Below are 21,104 nucleotides of genomic sequence, written 5' to 3' on the forward strand. Positions count from 1 at the left end.
TTATACATACAACGTGCAAATAAAAAATAAAGCACTAGAAACCCTATTGAGCAGAGAGTCTTACTGTTCCCCATCTTCCCCTTCCTCCTCCGCTTCTGCTTCAGTTTCTGGAGCAGCCTCTGGCATCTCTTCCTCCTGGACAGTGGCCTCTTGCTCAGGGCCACTGGAATACAGGTAGATTCTTTTCAAAATGCTTTTACATAATATGTTGTAACAATGATTTCAAAAAGAAACTACAGAAGCCTTACAAATTAAAAATATCTCACCTTGCCAATGTGTCTTCAGGCTTCCCACGTACAAAAAGGCCCAAGGACTCTAGCAGTCTTACAACCGCTGTCCTGTTTGCCTCACCAGACACGATCTCTATTCTGTTGTAATCCACGATGACCCCGTTCTTCAGGTGATTCATCATGTCCTTTCTCGCCTGTTGAGAGGCCATCGTGATCTCCTCTGCCGTGGCGTGCTTCATACACGCCCTCTTCAAGTGAGCAGGAAGCTGATCAAAAGTATTCAGGCACATCTTGCACACCAGGGGAATCCTCGTGGGGTTTCCTTTGAAAATAAATAATATAATTTGTGTATAGAAACAAGCTAAGACTGATTTCTTAAATTATCCTTAATTTTCTCTCTCATAGTTTGAGCATAATGATTTTATTGTATTGCTCATTGCTCCAAAAAAAATAATGGTTTCATAAAAAAGTGAACATTCTCATCTATATTCATTTGCAGTTACACTATTGCAATTAATCTGTATCCATTCTGCATTCATATCTACTAGAAAGAGCTCTCAATTAATTAAATGCCCCATTGAACTGGCCCTGATTATACAATGCAAGAAGAAGTCTTCTAAGCCAATACTTGTAACCAGAAAGAGGCTGTATTTCAATTATACAATATACAAAACAACACCATTTAACACAAAGATATATTCCACACCTCAGCATGCACATGACGAGATTCTTGATATTAGATTAGTAAAAACAATATCAATGCACTGAGAGACGCTTAAGAATAAAGATGCATCTGCCTGACTGCATATTAGTTTTAAAAGGTTATCAGCAAATGCATTTAAAAGTAAAAATGTAAAGTCTTACCTCTTGATCGTGGTGGTGATTCAATAACCAGGACCTTAGTCAAGTCTCAGAGTTACTGTACCTCCTGTCTTGTTATAATTTAATTTAAAAACATGGTTAAGCATGGGTTTAAAGTATATTCAACAGTGCAGGTGCATCCAAAGAAATAGATTTTCCCAAGCCCTCGGAAAGAATTACCATTTCCAAAGATGTCTAGTTTCAAGCATTAACATCCAAAGTACCCGTCTTAGCTGGGGCAGATAGTTTGCCAAGCCATCTGAAAGAATTACCATTTCCAAAGATGTCTGTTGTAAGCCAGGTTTAATCATTACCATCCAAAGTATCGGTCTTCCCTTGGGGCAAGAGGGTTTCCTGTGTGTCTAGGATGTGTACTTCCCTTAAATAAAGGATGAATATGGGTACCATAGGTATTAAATCTCTCAAAGCTCAGAGTAAACTAAAAAACCCTTGGTAAGTGTGTTATAACATGGATGGGTATTTATAGTCCAGTGCCTCCTATTTGGTGTCCCCTGAAGGCATTTTGAGCCTAGCAGGTGACACTGATTTAGTTTTATTTGGCCCTGATTATGCAATAAAGGATAAGTAACCAGAAAGAGGTGGTATTTCGATTTTACAGTATATAAAACAACACATATATTCCACAGCTCAGCATGCACATGGTGAGATTCTTGAAATTAGATTAGTAAAAAATACCAAGGCACTGAGGCTTATTAATAAAGATGCTTTTGACTGACTGGACCTTGGGGCAAGGTGTGTAAATTACAACAGACATCTTTGGAAATGGTAATTCTTTCTGAGCGCTTGGCAAACTCTATTTCTTTGGATGCACCTGCACTGTTGAATATACTTTAAACCCATGCTTAGCCATGTTTTTAAAATTAAATTATTACGATTTTTGTGTTTGATAATGGTAGCAAAGGCTTCCTCCACCCACTGCTTTGCCAAAGGGGAGTCCTGTTTTCTGGGAGGGATGGAGTCTTTGCTCGGGGTAACTGCAATATAGTGCAATATACCTTTCACTTTTCACCTGCAATCGAGACAGGAGGTACAGTAACTCTGAGACTTGACTAAGGTCCTGGATATTGAATCACCACTACGATCAAGAGGTAAGACTTTACATTTTTACTTTTAAATGCATTTGCTGATAACCTTTTAAAACTAATATGCAGTCAGGCAGATGCATCTTTATTCTTAAGCGTCTCTCAGTGCATTGATATTTTTTTTTCTAATCTAATATCAAGAATATCATCATGTGCATGCCACGGTGTGGAATATATCTTTTGTGTTAAATGGTATTGTTTTGTATATTGTACAATTGAAATAAAGCCTCTTTCTGGTTACAAGTATTGGCTTAGAAGACTTCTCCTTGCATTGTATAATCAGGGCCAGTTCAATGGGGCATTTAATTTATTGAGAGCTCTTTCTAGTATTTAAGAATAAATATTAAATTTATGGTGTATTAAATAAAGGGTGAATATGGGTACCATAGGTATTAAACCTCTATAATCTCAGGGTTAAAATAAAAAAAAAACAAGGTGAATGAGGTGTAACATGGATTACATGGATTATTTAGTAGAACTTTAACTTTAGTAGAAAGTGGCTTTCAACGGCCATCTCTGGAAATGGTCAGTCTTTTAGACACCTGGGGAGAAGCTACAGAGTAATTTACACACCTTCCTGCTACTATGATCAGAGCAGTATTAGATTAAACTTGTCATTTATTGAAAGCCCAGTTTTTAACAATCATTTTCATTTTAACTTACTTTTTTCAAAGAAGGATCTGAGGTTCACTTCTTGAATTAAATCTTTTGACAAGAGGTAAGACTTCTATTTTACATTTAAACCCATGTTTAGCTGTGTTTTTTAGATTCAACTGAACCAATTTCTGTGTGTGATAATGTCCTTGAATTCTGACAACATCACACTAAATTACATGATATGAAACAGATAATGTTTCTAGAGATAAAGTTTCTGGGATGCTTCTCATTACTTGCATTACCAGGGACAGTTTAATTCACCTTGTACAGTATTGAAAGACCAAGATGCTTTTTTTAAAGTTATTTAACATTTTATAGAACTTTGTCTACTATGGCAACATGATAAGCTTTTGCACCTACCTGCCCCCCAGGGAAGGCCAATGCTTTCTAAATTGATGGTTCCCTACAGTAGACTGTACCTTATCTTCTAAGGCAATGTATATTGACCCAAATCAGTTTTGGAATCCAATCTACTGACGAGATGGAGCACATCCTTTTTTGGATACAGATTCATTGCAATAATGTAACTGCAAATGAATATAGATGAGCAAATATGTTTGTTAATATACAGTGGCAGGAGCAGTCTCTCATTGCAGTGAATTTTCAGGGCCAATTCATCTCTCTATCTTATACTGAATATGAAAGGTAGCTGTGTCTATATGGACTCCTCACTAGTTGGAATTTGTATATATTCCAGTGTTCCCTCAGCCAGTCCTTCTGTTGTAATTCAATTTATCTTATAAAATTCCTTCCCCACTTCTAGGACCAGCAGTTTTTGAACTCCACAATGGCTCCTATTGGAAAGTATGTGACTGAGACCAAGTAAGAGTTCACTTTTTTATATTAAGCCATTATTTCGTTTGGAGCAATGAGCAAGTCTGATATAAATACAATAAAATCATTATGCTCAAACTATGAGAGAGAAAATTAAGGATAATTTAAGAAATCAGTCTTAGCTTGTTTCTATACACAGATGGTATTATTTATTTTCAAAGGAAACCCGCAAGGATTCCCCTGGTGTGCAAGATGTGCCTGAATACTTTTGATCAGCTTCCTGCTCACCTGAAGAGGGTGTGTATGAAGCACGCCACGGCAGAGGAGATCAGGATGGCCTCTCAACAGGCGAGGAAGGACATGATAAATCACCTGAAGAACGGGGTCATCGTGGATTACAACAGAATAGAGATCGTGTCTGGTGAGACAAACAGGACAGTGGTTGTAAGACTGCTGGAGTCCTTGGGCCTTTTTGTACGTGGGAAGCCTGGTAAATGATTTGAACTAATTTAACGTCATATTCGGGAAATCCAGAGAACGTCTTCACACTTGTCGTGGCTGTTGCAGGAAACACCTGTTGAATCTCACTCGGGATTTCTTGAGAGATCATTCAGCGAGCAAGTCGCAATTAGGAGATAATTTGGTATTTCTTAAGAGAACTCGGAGAACAACAGCACCGATAAATGCTGGGGAGACAGGTAGTTTTTTTGTAATCAGATTCCAATGTCGAATACTGTGTATGAGAGCTTACTGTACGTAACTTTCCTTTTCTCACATTTTCTGACGACTATTCAGAAGGGGCACCCTGTCAACTCCTAATACTTTCAAAAAATCTCTCTGCGTGTTTGATTATTGTCGTTTAATTTTTTAAAAAGTTCAATGTTGATTATTACTAAATAAATTAATGATCACAAACAAAAAAAGGGCTGAAGATGCGAGTCGCTTTTGTATTAGAGCTGGATGACACGAGCTTATAAATAAAAAACGTTTTCTTCCAATAAATCATACATTTTGTTCCATCCTTCTTACTATACTTCTCTCTTGTAGTAGTAAAGCATTTTGATTGAAACCGAACAATACATTAAAGGTTTCATCTATACACTTATACTTACACTGCTGTGCAGCGGAGCCTGATACACCCCAGTGGGCAAAAGACGTATAATATATGTCTATTAAATGCATACCTTAGACGTATAAATGTGGTCTGCAATTCGTCTAGAATGAAATTCTAATATACGTCTATTGTTATACGTCAATTATACGTCTATGATTAGATGTTCATTATACATAAATGGTTGGAGTTCTATTATATGGATAAATTTAGAGGTCTATTATACGGATAACTTTAGAGGACTATTATACGTATATGGTTAGAGGTCTATTATACGTATATGGTTAGAGGTCTATTATACGTTTATGAGTAGAGGTCTATTATACATCAAAGATAGGTTTTACAGGTGTAGAAACTAGTAAATCAAGCCAATGATTTGGTTTAGAAATGTATTCAGAAAATACACATTCACACCTGAAAAATATGTATTTCAAATTATACATTGTATACAATCGATCAACAATCAACATATGGGCAATAATCATAAAAAAACACAACTAGTCTTAAACTTCAGCTACAAATTCTGGTAACATGGCAATATACAGTATAGTAATGACAAACACAAACTAATTACATTAACGCACTAAAACAAAAACACATTTTGATTCAAATATAAATTTTAAAATGCACAACTTCTACATTTCCAAGAAAAGAAATATTACAATGGAAATTAAGACGATTTTTGTCCACCATTTGCAAACCCTGTCTAATTGTCCTAACAATTAGAACCAGAAACCTATTATTTTCAGTGTCCAGATCTCCTGGCCCCCTGCCTTGCATATGCATTCTTCAAGTAATGCATTTTGTGCTCCTTAATTTCTTTTAATGTCGATGTAGGGTGGGACTATATTTATTACTATATTTAGTATACACGTGTAAATAAAGTAATTACTGCAAAAATAATTTACTTCGCACACTATGCAGATTGCTGTATACTCCTAGTTGCGGCACACAAGACATTAACAGTAAAAAGCCTCAGGGACTGTGTAAGATGTGTTTTCGACGTTATATATGCATTTATTAATGTCGTCGATTTTACGGTTGCAATTCGACGTTGATTATACGTCGCGGCAACATATATATAAGTATAGCCGTATTTTCGCTGTGATATATACGTATATTCGATGAATCACTGCCCACTGGGACGGTGCCGTCCGGTTTCAGCCGCACAGACACATCCGGACCCCCGCTGAACGATCAGCAATCAATAACATTTGAACGATATAAGCTCCTGCGCTCCGGATCATGTGAGAGAGAAGGCACTGAAAAAGTCGTGTGAAAGTGGATTTTGCACCTGCGCCAGTGCTGTAGTGGTATCATACAGATGCCCATACAAATCCACCATAAAATATTGCTCTGCCCGTTGGTGGATTAGGTATGCACGCTATATTTCAATTTAAATATAAATTGAACCTATTAAAAATTCGATCTTAGATTCAAAATCGATTAATGCAAAAACTGATAAAGCTAAGGCTTTTTTTCAGGGCTATATCTACTTTTTTTAAAGAAGTCTATCGCAATTGTGAAAATTAGATAAGGTGTACCAGCACAGGGAGTGAGAATGACCTCAGTCCGGCTCCCAGCAGAATCCGTCCTGGTTTGGTCACTGTCAGACTGTTTGGATCGCAACATGGAAAAAAAAATCGCTCTCATCGTGTGACTTCAACTAGAGGAAGGGAAGATCTCATGTTTAAAAAAAATTAGGACTGAAGATAACGTGAACTGAATCCGGGGCCTCACACTTATCAAATTATAAAATAATAATTATTAAAATATCAGGTTGTTTTATGCAGCATTTTGTGCACAGTACGTCGTATTTATCTAACAATAGAACAACAGCCTACCTCAAGGAGGGATTCACACGCAGTCTGGGGTATTTTCCCCTTTACATTTTTGCGATTTTATATCGAACCTGTTATACTCCTGTTGTAACAGAAGAAATAAGGTTCTTGATCCCGAGATGAAGTAAAACAGATGAGTTTATTGCATGCAAGGAACAATAAAGCCGAAGTCTTGTTTCCCGCAAGAAACAACAAAACCGAAGTATTGTTCAACGTACTGGTACAAACTTTTGGGTTATATAGTGTTTTCTTCTCCGTTTCTGACGTCACTCGGTCTGATGGTAAAGAGGGGGGTTCATGGTATTTGGCCAGTTTACGATGTTCTGGACAAATGGTCAGTTTAAGATTACACCCAGGGGGGTTCCTAGCTTGCATCTGCAATCCTTATCAGTTAACCCCCTTTCCTGCCATAAACCCCAGCTTGTGACTTAGAAGTCTAAACCCCCTACAGAAAGGATTAAATTCAAACCCCCGTCTTCACATCTTTCTTCATTGCTGAAGCAGAGAAGCGACATAATCACAATTGTGACCAGTTTTTCTACTGTTTCTGGTTAATAATGATTATTAGTTTGTATTTTGATTAGTATTTTTCGTAGCATTCTTCCTCAGCTTTTAAGTTATTTGGTGAGCAAGTACCACTGAGAACGAGTCTGAATCAATCAAGAACACATATGGTACTGCTGTCCTGTGTACAACTGCTTAGTCCGAATTGAGCTTTTCAGTGTTGAAGAAGACGTTTCCAATTTCGATTGCTGGTTTCAGAGGATGTGCTACAAGATCACAAATTCATTTGAAAAGATTTGGAGATGCATTGGCTGGGATTCAAACCTGGCTCAATTGCATGAAGGCACCTATACTCAGCAATGAGAGGAAAGGAGAAGGGGCCAGAGGTAGTGTGGCTGAATTGTCTAATATGCTGGATTTTAGGCTCCACTCTCTCAGGGGCGTTGGTTTAAATCCCACTACTGCCTAATGTTTTAAGACCTTACTTCCTGTGATTTGTAATATGTAATATGGTCAGTAAAAGCACTTTATGTAAGTCTCTCTTATGTCAACGCTACAAGTCACTTACTGCTCCACAGGTCCGGGGTTCAATCCCTGGCATCTTCAGGTGTTTTATATTACTGTACTCACATCGCAATCTTCTGTTGTGTGAGAACTCTTTGCTCGTGTTCATAGAGAGCCAGGTTTACCTTTTGAATCTCACCCGGGATTTCCTGAGAGATCATTCAGCGAGCGAGTCCTCCCTCTGGACTCGGCACTGAGCTGAAAGCTGCACGAATTCCTCACTGTGTGTCCTGTACTGTTACAGGTGGTCCAGCGTAAATGTGCAGCACAGTGACATGAACACCTTGAACTTTTTCTGTATGTGAAGGAAAATGCAAAAGAGCATGTAAAGTATCGATCACATAAAATATCCATGGTACAACTCGAGAAAAAACTGAAGCACAAAACAACGACTTTTGATAATTACAAGAGATTCAAGAAACACAACCGTCCACAGATGGGTTCGGATCCTGAACGCTTAAGTCAAAAGAACAAAAGTGAAGTAAACTCTCTTCATTGTCTTATAGTTTATGAAATAAAACAATTTCTTACTTTCTTAATAATTTCTTACTATTGATAGACGATTTATAGAATTTTAACAGAATCACAATTGCAAACATTTTGGGTTAAACTGTTATTCACATACTCTAACAAAGAGAAACGTTAGTGTCTTCCGGTGTGTGAGCCCATCTCTCAAAAAATAAAAAAAATAAGTTATATAAATTGAATTGTTCTACTTTTTAGGCTTGCATAGTCTTATTCATATTTCAGTTAAACCTTTTCTTCTGTAGTAATTTCATTTGATATTAAAATTAGTCCTGATTTACAATTTTTGGACATGGTTCATCTTAAAGAATTTTGTAATAAGTTTCAGTTTAGGAAAATCATGCCCAGAAGCTACCAAAACTGGTAATGTTCACATAATGTGTAATGCAAAAGCAGCAGTTGGGGTGGGAAACAAAAGGCATTTCTTGGTATGAATCGTAAAACTTCATAGATGGTGTTCTAGGACTTCTCGCTTCAGACAAAGCTGTCAATACATCATAGATTTCTACTCAATCAATATCAGCAGTGTTATCACTACCGAACGCTAAATATAGATCCTGGCAATAATTCATGAGTTGTTTGTTAGAAAATTGTTTATGTTTTTTTTTAACTTATTTTCAATACCAGACAAAAAGTCAGAAGTTTCAATTTCATGCAACTGATGAAGTCTCTCTTCGTTGGAAGTTATAAGTACAGTACATCCAAAATACTGTGGAATCAATCAAATTCTTGTGGATCCAGAAGATCATTTTGAGACTCAAAACATGCCTGTCTTTTCTTTTTTCGAGGACGAAGGAGTAGCAGCAGGAGTAGCAGTAATGGCAAGAACGTGTTTAGAGTTCAGCACTTCTCATTTCTAATGCTGAGCCATCGACTCGGAAAGCACCACCCGCGATAACAGAAATTGCAGAATTGGTCTGTTCATGCTGCCTACACGCTTTGAATTGCTGGCATTTTCTGCAAGCGTTCCGTTTTGAGGGTTCATGAAATTCCTCACATTTGAGCCAACACTAAAATATTTCATTCGGGGTCGTCTAATTCATAGTGCAAACCGAATCTACAGGGGAATGCTGTGGCACATGAAGCCGTTTGTTATTCTGTTGTGAGGTGTGAGGGGCACCGTTCCAACCGTAGTTCACTCGTTGATCAGGCGAGCTTTGACGGTGGAGTACCGGCGGTTCACGGGGCTTGCTGCTGGGCTAACCTCGGGCGGATCCTTCGGTTATGCGTGGGCAACCTCCGTTCTCGACTCTTAAAACAAAGTTAAGTCCTGGCACTCGGACACACTGGCCGTCACGTGATTGTCTGAGCTGAGTCTGAGAACGTCCTGGAGGGGCACCTTCTGGGCATCGTGCTGCCTGTTTTATCTGGAGGAACTACGGTAGTTCAGTGGCTTAAAGTTCCGTGGGCATTCGAGACCCACGTGGGGTTACCCTGCCCTACCAGTTCCTGATTGGCTGATTGAGATGGAGGATGAGTAACAGTGACCTCTGACCTTAGGGTTGTAAACCTTGGGATGAGCCTCTCCCATGGAATCTCCCAGACAGTAAGGCGCCAGAGGTGACCACTTATTAGGGTGGCTGGTGAATCTCAGCCTTGGGAGCTGTTCCTTATCAGGAAGCTCTATCAGCTAGAAAAACACCTTAAATGTGAACCAGATGGAATGGCCTCTCTGTATCCAGCTGCACTGAGATGAGGGAGAGAGGGATTGGCAAGGGAGCAGCAAACTTAATTCCTGTATTTTAAATACGCCTTGCTACAGAATTGTCCTTAGAAGAAAAACATCTTCTATGATAGTGGTACAGTCCATCACACCCCTCCTATAGCCTTTCAAAGAGAAAAAAAACTGACAACAAAGTATGTCTATGTGTGGTAATCAACCAGGTCTCACAAACATTCTTAAACCCTTCCACCTCCTTTCATTGCTAATGATTTGTACATGTTAGAAGGTTAATTTTGGCTTCTGATATTATGGTGGATTAAGAGTCCTGAAATCTTTGTAGAAGTACAAAGATGAAAGAAAGGGCAGTGTAATCATGGCCAAGAGAAGGCAAATGTTGGACTATCTGCTTGGATTGAATGGAGCAAAACGTAGGCAACTCCTTGAGCAGAACCTGCTTCATCCTTCAGACTGGGGTTTCTGAAGATCTGTACATTTGAACTTTCAAAGTGACTAAAGTAAAGGAGTTTTCCCTTTTTACCACATAATTCCCACAGATCAACACTAACAGAGAGCCTAATTCCACCCACGATTCAATCACTGTCTCTCAGGCATCCCAGCAGTGGATTTCATGACTTCAGAAAGCCATCTTCACCAGTGGAGAACTCAATGCTCTGAGGTTTACTGGCAGAGTCTCACACTGGGTAATGTTAGATGTTGATAAATAATGTCCTATGGAATTCTACTATTGATAATTCTACTATGGAACTGCGATGTTTCTTGAAAAAAATCTTCTATGATAGTGGTACAGTCCAGCACAGCCTTTAAAAGAGAAAAAAAAACAAGGTAAGTCTGTGGTGTAATCAACTAGGTCTTGCAAACATACTTAACCTCTTCCAGCTACCAACATTACAAATGGTTATTTTTGGCTTCTGATATTATGGTGGATAAAGAGCCCTGGAATCTTTGTAGAAGGACAAAAGACGGAAAGAAAGGGCAGTGTAACCATGGCCAAGAGAAGGGAAATGTTGGGGAGAGCTTTTTTCATACAATTTTTATCATTGTTTTTCCAGCCCAACAAAGATCAACATATATGAGCAGGCGTCCTGTGCCAAATCCAATCTGCCTTCCTTCCAAGCATACAGGAATGTGAGTGAATTAAATATTGACATATGAAAATACACAAAAATATGCAATCACACTGTAGTGTGCTCTCTGAAGGCAACAGTTCTGTAGGGTTTGGGCATTTACTGGGACAATTATTAATTGTAGCAGTAAATCACAAAATTGATTCTTTTGATGGCTTTAGAATCCAACCATGCGACATAACTCAAACAACGCACACACACAGGTACTAATACACGAGGATACATTTATTAATACATAGAATATGCATATAAACCTAACAGATCTTATCAAGAGGGTTATCAGAATACAAAAGGTATATATTCAGTCAGTTACAAAGTGTTACACATATCAAAAGGACATACGTTCAATATATCATTCATTTAGACCGTTTCGTAAATGAACTTGGTTATAACTTCTACATTAGATACTCAAAACAAGTACATAACTCTTAGGAATTAAATTGATATCAACTGGTTGGGATAACAATTGAATTCTCGAGCAGTAATATAGTGAAGTTGAATACTCATCCAATCTCTGGGGATTCAGATCTCCTGCGGACTCAAAGAAACAGTTGCAGGCTGTTGCTGTCCAATCCGCGCTCTCTGGCTCGGTGCCAGGCTGTGCTGTGCGGCTTGCGACGGTGCGCTGCTGATGCTCACTGACCAGCTAGTTAGTGTTGGTTGATCAAGGTGAGATATGAGTCATTTACTCCTGACACCTAGGAATCCAGTCCAGATGTCCATCTGGCACTCCCTAGACAGATAGGCGCCAACGGATGACCATTGATCATGATAGCCAGGCTTAGCTAAGTGCATCCCCCTTTGGGAGCTGTCCTTATCAGGAGAAAACATCTTAAATCACCCTGCATGAATAGTCTCTCTGTGGCTGCACCACAGAGATGAACAGAGAAATGGGGCCTCATTTGGGAAGGCTCAGAAACTTAATTCTTTCTTATTAATAAGCCTCGCCGCTACACTCCATTAAGGAACAAGTAATAGGTTTATTCCATGCTGAAAAAAAGAAGAAAGAGAACACAACTTTTCGGCTGTGGAGCCTTCTTCAGGTGTCAAACTCCATTAATATAAGTATAGAGTGGTATTAAATAAATACATCTTTTTAGTATAAATTACACTTTTCTAAAATGTATTTAAAAAATAAAAACGATTACAATCTAATCTTTCAACGTTTGATCCCAAAATCCCAAGAAAAATAAATCTAAACGGGGAGAAAGCTATGCTGAAAGTTTATTAAGATACTTAGAAGACAAAGATAACAATTTATGTTGCATTTGTCTGATTGTGAATCAAAAACTACATATAATTAAACACGCGTTTGCGATTTAAATCAAAACGCGATTTAAATCAATATAAATGTTTATATTGCAACGCATACTGTACAGCCTCCATTTCTCTAAAAAAAAATTAAAAGATTGTTTGTGCAGCCTAAGAGGGGGGGTCTACTCTCAGTGACAGCTGACAATCCTCCATACACTCAAGTGAAAAATTATGTTAATGTCGTATTTACAATTTGCTGATAATAGAAATGTTAATTTCTGTAAAGCTTTGTGATAGTTTACCCAGGCAGCAAAAGATCGGCTACACTGGGAAGATGCAACACAGAACATATGATTAATAACCTTTTAAATCTGAAGGGAGATGTAAAGGGATCACACACACACACTAGAAGCAGGAAGCAGAAGAAATGTTTGTTAAGAGAAAAGTCATGGCACCAGCTGGATTTGAACACACAACCTTGGGCTCAGAAGTCAGAAACCTAGACCACAAAACCTCCCAGAGCAGTCACATGAAGCCAGGTGTAACAGCCCTACACATACACAATCAACAGACATTGTACAGCGTGTATTACTGTGTTGCAGTACACAAATATAATTATATCATTATTAATTTCTTTAGATATGTGATTCCATATTATATTAGCAGAAAAGCTTAAAACTACCACTTTTTATACACACTATTTCACATGTTAGTTAAAGACTTTGATGCTTAAAATGTTTAGGGAGAAATGGAATACTGGTGTGAATTTTTTCTTTAAAGTACGGAGACCAGCCATATACTGTATGTTTATGTTCCAAAATTAATATTGTTCATGGCCTTCACACGCGTTACAGTATGCTCCTATTCTTTTTATGCACAGCTACTAAGATTTCCCTTCAGTGGTAAAATTCCATATAAATATATAATACTTAAACGGGCACAGTAAAGACATTAAATTTACATATACATACTGTATACAGTACAGTTTGCATACAGTAATATGTTTATGTTCCTAAATCAATATCTTTTATGAGCATGTGAAAGGCATGGTGAATCGGAGATTCTCAAAAATTACTGTACTTTGCATGATTGGAAACAAATGTGTGATTGCGAAATGCTGTGCTGTTACTTTTACAAAGACGGTCAATGAAAAAAAGAACATGGACCAGGGCAATACTTTGAGTTTACAGCTTGTCCAAGTTCATTCATTATTAATACTATTAGTAATATCTTCGATAAAGACTGATGGCGACAGCTCAAACATGAGAGGTTGGGCTTTATTAGCTCCTCTGTCACGGACGTCCAAAGGGACTAACCGTGGGGAGCAGGAGAGCGGAAAAAGACCCATATGCGTAGCGGCGAGACGGGAAAAAGGCCCGGGCTCATAGTGCAAAGAGTTCAGGAATGCCGTATAGAAACCTATGCCCTCAGGGAGCGGACGTGGGGCGCCCTGGTGCTAGGCGGGTCTCAGGACATCCGAACCTCAATGCTGAGCGAGGACAGAGTGCAAGACCCGGAAATATATAGCCCAAGGGAAAGAGAGGGACAGGAAGGACAGCAGACCGGAAACTAGGGACAGGACAGAGAAGGAGCGCCCTCTAGCTGCAGAGGGCGTGACATCCACCTTGCGGAAATTCCGGATCTATTATGTTACTTGCGGTACCACGTGGTATCATGCGGCACTATGTGAGAATTTAGAGTTATTAATACTGTAACTTGCGGTAAACTGCGTCAAACGCAACACAGAATAATGCGGTATCGCCCGCTTTTTTTTGGCTGCATCTGTACATGTGGCTTGATTTTGTTTAATGCAAGTTTTCATTTTCTTTCTGGAACAACTTGCTTTTCATGAAATTCATACAGCTTGCGATAGATTAAATACAAGTCTTGCCTTGTATATCGCAGGCTGGCAAGAAAGAAGCATTATTTTCTTTTTTTTAATCAGAAGCTTGCAAATGGAGAAAAGGGACACACGTGAGTCTCTGTTAATTGAAAGGTTAGTGGTTTGAGCCCACCCAGAAATGTACTTCTGATTATTGTGATGTAAACCTCATCTCTACTTATTTGGATTTCTTAGCAAAACCTTAACCCACTTCATATTTGCAGGAAATGTGATTTTTTTTGTTAAACAATTAAGTACGTAAATCAATATCACTGGGAATGGCTGGCAGGAGAATTCATTTATGCTCTCGTTGCACCCTTAGTTAGAATATTTAAAATTACAACACAGATTTGTTGGAGAACTTGACAAGCAAAAAAGACAGTTCAACAGCATGATTATGTTAGGACTTTACATTTGTATTTTAATAGTTTTGTATATTTATCTTAATTTTAATATACATGTAACAATAAATGCCGTTCTATGTAAATAAATGTTGTTGTATTTTATCATATTTTAGCGGAGGGCACAAGGTGGTCTATTATACCTTGCGAAACTTCCAAGACAAATATAACAGAGGCTTATATTTTAAGAAAATTTGCTTTAAAAGAATTTGTACGATATCATCCCTCAATATCGACGTTCAAATGAAGGATTTGAAGAAGCAACAGCGATAGGAGAGTACATTGATTTTGGACCAATGTTTGCATCTGAACAATCCTTCCTCCTGGAAAGAAGAAAAAAAAACAGGTATGTTTTGAGTCTCTTGATGATGCTTTTCTGGATAAAAAAAACAGTGCAAGTTTGTTTCAGATGTATTTTGGATAAAATTATAACTGTCATCGAAGAGAAATTTGATCAGTTGAATGCAGTCAAAACTTTCAACGTTTTATATGATGACAGGACGTACATTTAGGAATCAGTACCGATAACACCGCTGCTATTGATGGAATAGAAATAAGTGATGTATTGGCAGTTTTATCTGAGGCAAGAAGTACTAGAACACCTCCTATAAAAATGTTAGGATTCAGAGCAAGAAATATTTTTCCACCTCACCCAATGATATTGCATTAACAAGGCTGAAGCTGGCTTCTTATTCGCCAGCTTCTTCTGCCTTAAATGCTGCTGCTGTGATGTTATGCCGGCTTTCGCCTGTAGATGGCTCTCTAAAGTAATTTTTAAAAGTACTAATCAGGATGGATTACTGTACTTATCCTCAGTAAAGGGGAATATGTAAGTAGTGACTATCCAAATAGCATTTTTGTGTGAAACACATTTCAGAAAATTGTAAACCAATTTTCAAAACTCACAATAACACAAACACAATAAGTAAATAAGACAAAGGCAAAACATAAGTTCACAGGCACTTTCTGCATATTTACCACAACCTTGCCTTCTGATCATAAAAAGTCTTAAAATCTTGCATTTTACAAGAAATTTTAATATAAATGGGACATTTAGAACATGGCATATGAGAATATACGGTTAACCAAGGATGAGCAAAGGGTGATGGCACTTTCTGCTTATTGCTATAAACCTACCCCCTGGTTATAAAAACATCTCAAAATTCTGACACTGAGGTGTGAGACACAATGTAACAGGCTCTCTTAATCCCGAAATACAAGAAATTTTACTGTACCATTTGAACATGGCATGTCCCTCCTTCCTCATTACCAAAACATCTCAATGTTCCAACACTATGTACATTTGTAATTACAACACTTCACTGTTGCATTTCTGAGTTGTGACATTGTGAACATTGCATGTTAAAGTACATAGAAAATCTATATCTCAACAGGCTAAATGCAATTCATAGTGATTTATCATTTTCTTACTTTCTAAATGAAAAAAAAAATCAGTGATTATGACACTTCGGTATGACATAAAATATGCTTCAATGACAGAATAAATAATCATGGAAAAGATACCCACAGTGGACATTCATAGTTGTGATTATAGAAATGTTAAATATCAGGTGAGTAGCTGTGTCAGCATGCGTAGGCTGCAAAGGAACAAGTAAAGGGTTGTTCCATGTTGAAAAGACAAGAAAGGAAACACAACTTGTTGGCCGTGAAGCCTTCTTCAGGTGTGAGAAAGACAGGGCAGTAAGCAAGGATAATTTTCTTTTTATCTTTGCTTACATCAAAGACATTAAGTAATTTTTACCGCTAACAGCTCAACATCATCTTCCTTTTATATCTAACCTAATCAGATCTCTCAACTCCCAGCTCTTCCAGTTTCTCACTTCAGAGACAGATAAAAAACTCAATCGTCCTCTACAGAGAAAAACCATCAACACCCCTACCACCTCCACCAATCCTAACCTTGTTGTTACTGTACCCTCTGACCTTTCCCTTTCACCCCTTTGCATCCTCAGCTAATATATTTTAATATTACAACACAATTACAATAGATTGTATTTATGTTTAAAATTAAGGTAAATATGTCAAAATATCAAAATCCAACTGCACAGTGCTAACATAACAATGCTTGTCAAGTTCTCAAACAAATCTGCATTGTATTTTTAAAATATTTCAGCAGAGGATGTGACGGGAGTATAAATGATGATTCAACGATCATTTTTCTTGGGTGAATATGGTTTTCTGGGGAGTTGCGATGTTGGGCATTATTGGACATTTTTGACACGTGTTGAACACTCGCATTTCCTGTAAATATTAAAATGGCTATGGTTTCGCTGAGAGATCCAATCTACCTATGCGAAGACAATGTTTACATCGCAAAAGAAACCCATCCCTGGGTGGACTCAAAACACCAACCTTTCGGTTAACAGCCAAACACACTAACCGATTGCACCACAGAGACTGACTACTGGGTTCTTGAATCACAAGTTTCCGGTTAAAAAAAAATCTCTTACCATTCTTTATGCCAGCCGGTAATATTTCTTCTGCACTGATAACCAAGAATTTAATTTCATGTTTCGCAAGCTGTGTGAATTTCATCAAAAGCAAGTTTTCCAGAAAGGAAATGAACACCTGCATTTTGCATTTAACGAAATCAAGCCCTTTGTGAGTGACCAAAATGGTACGTTCTGTACTTCAAGATAGGAAGAAATACACAGCTGGGATTTGAACCTAGGTTCTTTTGTTTAATAGAAAGGCACTTTAACCAACTAACCGATGGTGACAGGACACCTGTCCCCTTTTACAGCCACTTGGACACACCACTCTGAGACAGTGGTGTTCAGTAAGCGCTGAACCTGCTCTCAGAGCAAATTGCCTCTTTTACATACAGTAGCAGCCCCGACACTGAGAAACGAAGAGAACTGGCTTTTATCTGACATTTTTCATGTCCAATGGGTTTGACATCTCCCAAGGGCGACAGAGTTCTTTTGCAACACTATTTCTTCTTCTTTTTTATTTCTGTACGCTTTGATAAAAAAACGAGAAATCGTGCAAGGAAAAAATGTCTTTTTTTCATAGAGAAAACGTGCACCAGGAAATGTTGTGTTGAGAAGAAGTGATTTAACATGATACGTGACCTAATTTATCGGAGCAATTGCTCAACCAGCAAGGTCTGGAGAGGTTGGAGAGTCTGGTGGATGTGATAATTATACGGTGTTGTGGAAGAAAACAGTCTTTCTTTGAATTCTCAGTCAATTGGAATTTCAGTGCGAAACATAAAGCCCTTGTCTGATTTAAAGAGATTATATTTTAAAACTCATAAAAAATCAGAAAACACATGTTTCTCACTTTGAAATTTTAGACGGAGCGGTGCATTACTAGTAGCCGCGCTGAGCACACTATGGGGAAATTCAGGTCATGTGAAATGCCAGCGGTTTAATAAACAACGCGTCTGATTTCGGATCATAAGATTGTAGGTTCGACTTCTGCCTGGCTCGTGTAAATTTTATTCAAGCTCCTCAGTAATAGATGTATATTATGTAATGAACCGTACCTGAAAGCAAACGTTGGGTCTGTTTCCTTTGTTTTCCAGCATGAAATAGCAAATCGTTACAAAAAGCACCTGCTAATGTCCAATAGCGTTTTTTTTTTCAAATTACATTTTCAGGCTTCAGACACTATTTAATAAAAGAAAAGTGTCCGAAACTCCCTAACTTTCAGGTTTTCTTGAACCTGTATTTAAAAAAAAAATTATCTGAAACTTCCGGGATTCCATTCTCTGATGTAGCTGTCTCTAAAGTCGGACATGATGTTTGGCAGATGTGAACTGTGCCTTTTCTCTTGTGTTCAAGGCTATTCGCTGTGTGAGCTCCGCACTGCGTGTCCTGTACTGCTCTATTTTGTTTAGATTATCTATGTGGTGTACAGATAGAACTCAACTGCATGGTGTGAATTCCGTGTTCAGGACCAGCAGAACCTGAAAAACTAACAGCTGACCTCAACGTGATTTGAACACGCAGCCTTCTGATCTGGAGTCAGACGCACTACCGTTGCACCACGAGGTCACAGCTGCAGCACTTTTGAATTCCCCAAAGGAGACAAATCAGTGTCCCAAAAAAATTATCCTGTGAAGAGCACCGCTCTTCCGAAGAGAGTCTCTTCATCCCAGACCACATTTCATTCTTCCTGCGCAGCTCTTGTGCAGGTGTTGTTCTCGATAACAGATCCAGGAACACTGATTGTTTTTCTATTTTTTAATTAAGTACCCCATTGTGCAACGGTAGCATGTCTGACTCTAAATCCAGAAGTTAAGTTTTCAAAGTATATCGGAGTCAACTGATACTGATCAGGTTCTGCTGCTACTGAACCCGCAGTCTTCACCTTAAAGTTCAATTCCCCAAGCCTGCTGACCTTATACTGTATATTCAATAACGAAGAGTCACAAACCATGAGGGACATACATTCAGTATACCATTCATTTATACTGTTTCGTAAATGAACTTTGATGACAACTTCTACACTAGATACTCAAAGTGAAGTACATCACTCATAGGCATTAAATTGATATCAACTGAGGTTGAGGTAACATTTGAATTCTCGAGCTGTAATGCAGAATGTTGAATACTCATCCAATCTGTGTGGATTCAGATCTCCCACGGACACAAGAGAGCAGTGACAGGCTGTTGCTGCATCCAATCGGCATCCTCTGGACCAGCGCCAGGTAGTCCTGGTCCGGCGTAATGAGTGGGAGAAGGAGGGGAGTTAGTCCTGGCTCCACTAGCAGAGACTGTGGACATGAAAAGTGACTGTGGGTCCACTCTTTCAATGGGAAGAAGACCGTTTCGTTCCCAGTGTAGTGCTAGCCCTGAATAATAAGATCCAGCTATTGACAGTTCCGACCTTAGTTCACTCGTTGATCAGGCGAGTGTTTGCGGTAGGTTCATGAGGCTTGCTACTGGGCTAACCTCGGGCGGATCCTTTGGTTACATGCGAACGTTCTCCGTTCTCGACTCCATCACGTGATTGTCCGAGCTGAGTCTGAGAATGTCCTGGAGGGGCATCTTCTGGGCCCTGTGCTGCCTGTTTTATCTGGAGGAACTACGGTCGTTCATTGCTTGAATGTTCCGTGGGCATTCGAGACCCATGTGGGGTTACCCTGGCCTACCAGTTCCTGATTAGCTGATCAAGGTGGAGGATGAATAACTATGCTCTCTGACATTAGGGTTGTAAACAACCTGGGATGAGACTCTCCCTTGGAATCTCCCAGACAGTAAGGCGCCAGAGATGACAATTTATTAGGGTGGCTGGAGAACCTCAGACTTGGGAGTTGTTCCTTATCAGAAAAAACATAGAAAAAACTCAGATAGAAAAACATCTTAAATCTGAACCAAATGGAATGGCCTCTCTGTGTCCAGCACCACTAGGATGAGGGAGAGCAAGGCAAGGGAGCAGAAAACTTAATTCCTGTATTAATAATAAGCCTTGCCATTACACCAGCATGGAGCTTGAATTCACAACCCTGGGATTTAGAGTTTCGTATGAGTTGCTCCACAGAAGACTGAAATATCATATTTAGTGTATGTTACATACTGCAGGTCCTGTGCTTTACATCACTGAAGAGGTTGGTCTGCTCTCCAGGTTACCAACAATAAGTTCAGACATTACTTATGTGTGGCAGCACTTCAATTCGATGATTATTTTCTGCACATACATGGTTTCCCCCCCTTCACTCAAATAAATATAGAGGAAGCTCTTTGGCTACTGTTCTCGTAAAGGAACACCAATGACAAAGAACACTTATTAAACAGTTTCAAATAGGAACAGTGAACACAACACAACAACGATAGGATTCTAACCCATGCGTGCAGAGCACAATGGATTAGCAATCATCACCTTAACCACTCAGCCACCTTGTCAGGGCACTGCCACTAGACTAGTCATGAGGTGGCGAGATCAAGATGATCATCTTTTCCTTGTACTTGAGGGTCATTTTCCTCTTCCAGCTACAATTTCAACATATTCCTTGGGAGATGTCAAGTTTCTGAGTCTGTGCTGTGCTTCAGTGGCAGCTGTATATGGAAAGCACATTGAAGTCCTTGGACACAAAAATTCCTGGATGGTAAAAGCTTCTCTCAATAACCAGGAAATCCTGTTTCTGAAATCCTGCGGTATCTTTCTTCTTGTTTTGTCCTATAGAATGTATCATAATTATTGAAGATCAAATATGGCTTGATTTGGTTCAATGCAAGTATTCATTTTCTTTTTGGACAACTTGTTTTTCAAAAATTGTATATAACTTATGAAAGATGAAATACAAATCTTGCTCATTAGTGCAGAAGGAATTCTGCCAGCTAACAAGAAAATCCTGGCGATTTTTTTTTACCAAAAACCTGCGAATGGAGATGTAGAACAAAAATCCACTTGAGACGTTTTTTGTTAAGTAGAAGAGGAGTTTATTGAATACATGACCAAAAAGAAGTATCCTCCTTACAGTCAGGAGAGTAGTTCTGACAAGAAGAGTTACAGCTGACTTTTTATACACTTACCTGATATGGAAGATTAACAGTTTAAGTCTCAACAAGAAAAACTTCAGTTGTATTTGATTTCTACTGGTTAAGCAGACTCCAAGGTG

General features: G+C 38.6%; 1 non-coding gene across 1 annotated transcript; it reads right to left on the bottom strand.

The window, feature by feature from the left end:
* Nucleotides 1–18,465: 18,465 nt before the first annotated feature.
* Nucleotides 18,466–18,537, bottom strand: trnaw-cca (transfer RNA tryptophan (anticodon CCA)). Its single transcript has one exon. It is a non-coding gene; the product is annotated as a tRNA-Trp (tRNA).
* Between the last annotated feature and the right edge of the window lie 2,567 nt (nt 18,538–21,104).

Source organism: Lepisosteus platostomus, chromosome 5 (assembly GCF_059453375.1).
Source record: "Lepisosteus platostomus isolate fLepPlt1 chromosome 5, fLepPlt1.hap1, whole genome shotgun sequence".
Classification (NCBI taxonomy): Eukaryota; Metazoa; Chordata; class Actinopteri; order Semionotiformes; family Lepisosteidae; genus Lepisosteus; species Lepisosteus platostomus.